Genomic DNA, 4,205 nt, shown 5'->3' on the forward strand with positions numbered 1-4,205 from the left:
CATTTGAAAAAGCGCTTTTCACGTCGGGAGGACGTCCCAAAGCGCTTCACAGAACACGCTGTAAAGTGAATTGACTGTATATTTGTGTACATGAATGCAGAAGGTTACTGATGCACAGCTCTAGAGGGCTCTTCATTTCCACAGAGCTCATGAAAAATAATTAGAGGGAAAAATAATTCGATGACATCGGTGACTTCCTCTTAAGTTTTGGGTATGATCAACTGAAAGTGTAATGGTATAGGATGAGCTGGCAATCACATTGATGATGACAGGAGAACTTAAGGATTACATTAGAGATAAGGTACTTAAATCTTCCAATGTCATTGTATCCCAAGCAAGACTTGTTGGGAGAGGTTAGGTACACGCAGAAACCCAAAGCCGTGCTTAAAAATATTCAGAGCCCAACTACTCAAAAGCAAACTTGGTCAAAGATCAAATGAAATACTTATTAAACGAGCGGAAAGGATCAAATAAAATGCTAAGTTTTTGTACTGAAAGTTCTGTTTTTTGTAGTTCTTTTTAAAGCTTCTGTGGAGCCCATGAACCCTCAAAGAAGCACAAGGTATCCCCGCCCATCCGTTTCGCAAGCAATGTGCCACCTTTCTCAGAACATGTGGTGTTAGTGCTGGGACATGGTGATTTTTCTGCCAGTAACTTATGTTTTTTTTTAATCTGCTTTCCCCCTTGAATTAGATAGTATCTATACTGGAAAGTAATTTGAGAAAAAATTGCTTCCCCTTCATCCTTCTCCTCGCTTTCACTTAAAAGGCCTCATTAATAAGCCTACAGTGAATGATCCAGCAGGTTCTGTGTTGGATTAAAGAGACTAATTAGAGGATACAGTCAGCACAAAGCGCTCTAATTCGTTCCAGGCACTTGTTCCAGTTTAAGAGCAGGCGCCTCATTCACCGCAGCCATTAACGCCCAGATCAGCTTGGCTCATTTTAGCACTTCTTTCAGCTGAAGATACTGCCTTTTTTTTGTCCGTGGAGGGCTACGGATTCATCTTCAAGAGGTTCCTTCCGCATTCTGTCCTCTTATGCTGCGTGCTGGATTAGTTATTCACGCCGAACTGGTTTCTCGCAAAGCAATGACACCAAGCAGCCAATTGCTCGGAGTAGTAATTCATTCCACCTCCTCTGGTTGATCTTGTGATTGTTTTCACAGGGGAATGTCAGCAGATAGAAGTTGCTAAGATACCAATCTGTTACAGTGGTGCAAACGGTATCTCCAGTGTTGTAACTCCAGTAACTTTCGCACAATGTCATCCTCTTACGAAACGTACTGAGGTCAACTCTGCAGCCTTCGGTGACACGCTCCTTGAAATAAGCACCACAAGGAACCCATGGTATGAAATGCCACATATTTCACACCCGGTAATCTTTTCACCCCACGATTAACAACAGATACTCAAAACATAGTCTGCAGGGAAGTACCACATTCTTACCCTGTAAATTCTGTTTCTGTCAATTCTATTGTTATCAGGAGGTTTTGAATAGTGCCATGGGATCTTCAAGGGGAACCGAATGTTTTACTGAGTTTTACTCAGTCCTGGACCCCCAAAAATAACTGCAGAGAATTGAATAATTTTCCAAAATTCTACAAGATCTTACAGTTTAAGGCACCAAGTCTGAGACCGTGAGGAATTTTAATCGTCAGTGTGAAAACGAGGTCAAACTAGAACCCGAAGCCTCATTACTATCACTTAACATCACGAGGCTTAGCCTCTGGGCTCACACACTAATACTGAGTTTAATTTTCAGTATTTCTTGATATAATGTATGCAATTGTTGAATCTGTAAAACATCAAATGTGCTGAAGGGTCGGCAGCTTTGAAGCATGTGGGAGGGTACGGAAGTGAGGTGGGGGGAAGGCATCAGACCCAAGCCAATGTGAACTCCCTCACACGCGCACACACAGACTCTATGGCAGGGATCACCTGATAGTTACCAGGAGCTGAATTCTGGACTGAGTTTTCATCTCCAAAGCCCAGGGAACCGAGGTCATTTGTAGCACCTCAATATTCCCTTGGGTGTCTGAAGCAAATAGAATCACATTGCCATGTTTAAGAGTATAATAATAATAATAATCCTTGCATTTGATATAGCGCTTTTCACGTCTTCTAGATGTCTCAAAGCGCTTCACAGAATATACTGTAAAGTGAATGGACTGTACATTTGTGGGCGAAACGCGGCAGCCAATTGCGCACAGTAGCGCTCAACAAACAGTCGTGGATTGAAGTGACCAATTTATTATTATTTTTTTTCTTGAGGGATTATTATCAGGCGGGTGGAGTAAGGAAACTTGCCCAAGGTTTCGCCCTGCCGGGAATTGAACCCAGGTCTCTCGCTTGCGAGGCGAGTGCTCTAACCACTGAGCTACAGGACTCCACAGACTGTAACACAGACTGAGAGTTCCACATATGTACAAGATCTACACATGGAAATGATCAGGGATCAAAACTAGAATATCCTGTCCTGTATCAGAGCACACAGTACACTTCTTCTTCCCCTTCCCCCTCCCCAGCCGTTGTGGGTTATTATAAAGGGAGGACATCAAGTGTTTAAAAAAGAAAAGAAATGCAAGGACATTAAGTGTTTCACCATTCGGATCAATGAACACTAAATGCAGGAAGCATTAGACATTCAGTTTGCAAAAACATGTTCCAGCTCAATTCAACAGAGAGGACCGTCGACTTGATAGGGCTTTGATTGAAGGAAATGTGTAACCCACAGCAAAATAAAGTCATGCTTACAAAGTCACCCGAGCTTCCCAAACCAGTCACATCAGATGTTTGACCAGCACATTTGTGCTCATTTGTTTTCTCAGCTGGTTCTCAGGACTGCCAAACAATACCAACCACATGCACAACAAGGTCAGCAAGCTTTCTGCCTGCAAATGTATAATAATAATAATAATAATACTCCTTGCATTTGATATAGATGTCTTCGAGATGGCTCAAAACGCTTTCAAAGTGAATTGACTGTATATTTTATGAGTAAAATGCAGTATCCAATTGCACACAGCATCGCACAACAGTTGTGGATTGTGGACAATTATTATTATTTACTTCTAGTGAATACCCAAGCTATAAAGTCTGGTTGGAGGTGTGGCATCCTCTTGACATGAAAGATGCTATACAAATGTTGTAATCTGTTGTTGTGTTCCTTGGTTTGTGCTGAGTTAGCTGATCTCAGCCAAGGCAGCAATAGAGATGTTACAATTGCTTCAGTGATCAAATGCAGAATCGTATGTGTGGCTCAGTTTTACATTTTACCAACTAATCCCTTTAAGGATAAAAGTTTTTTTTAAAACATAAAAGCACTTTGCTCCAACCGTCAGCTCCAACTGGAAAGATCACTAATGACTGCAATGAGCGATTTACAGTGAGAAGTTGGCAATTGTTATATCCGAGACTCTGAATGGTGCCAAGTAATTCAACATTGCTATAATTGTGAAATACATAATGAAATTTTAAATGAATATTTCACAGTTCAATGTTAATAGATTTCATACCTGAGGAGTTGTTACCATTAAATGTGAGTAGACGAGATTTTTATATTAAAAAATCCTGCTCACAATTCAGTATTGGAAAGTAATAGGATTACTAAATGCGATGGAAACAGTAAAGTCAAAATGCTTTGAGATAGATCAAGGGAGTAGGAACAGAGAGCACATGTCTGGGGGGATTGGGGGGGGGGAAGAGGGAGTGTGAAGAGTATGTTTAGGACATACACCAAGCACTCCAGAAACACTGCACTCCAGGTGAACATGGGTTCACTTGAAGCGACCATACTCCACTGTGGAACACCCAGCTTCTGGCACTGACTTCTCACAGTAAAAGCTCTGCAAAATGAGGTGTTGCTGTGATTTCCATACCCCCCCAACCAATTACCAATCACTGTGAGGCTCACACATAAATAACAACCCTTTGGGTGAGATACTGGACAGAGCCCACGAAACTGCACTCCAGTAGGAAAAAAAAGTTGGAGAAGAAATTCACAAAGAAATTAAGTGTTAATCGGCTAACTTTGCCCTGGACACATTTTGGGGGGCAAATATTGCTTGCCCTTCACTTGTGCAAATTGTGCCCTCTTGTCCTCCTGCTTTAAGGTTTGTCTCTTGTGTCTCCTCTATGCATGCAGTGTATATTACGCATTGTAGCAGAAATGCACACAAGTCATCTCAAACGTTCTATAAAGCAT

General features: G+C 41.6%; 1 non-coding gene across 1 annotated transcript; it reads right to left on the bottom strand.

The window, feature by feature from the left end:
* Nucleotides 1-2,316: 2,316 nt before the first annotated feature.
* On the bottom strand, nt 2,317-2,388 carry trnaa-cgc. Its single transcript has one exon. It is a non-coding gene; the product is annotated as a tRNA-Ala (tRNA).
* Between the last annotated feature and the right edge of the window lie 1,817 nt (nt 2,389-4,205).

Source organism: Callorhinchus milii, unplaced genomic scaffold, assembly GCF_018977255.1.
Source record: "Callorhinchus milii isolate IMCB2004 unplaced genomic scaffold, IMCB_Cmil_1.0 Scaffold16, whole genome shotgun sequence".
Lineage (NCBI taxonomy): Eukaryota > Metazoa > Chordata > Chondrichthyes > Chimaeriformes > Callorhinchidae > Callorhinchus > Callorhinchus milii.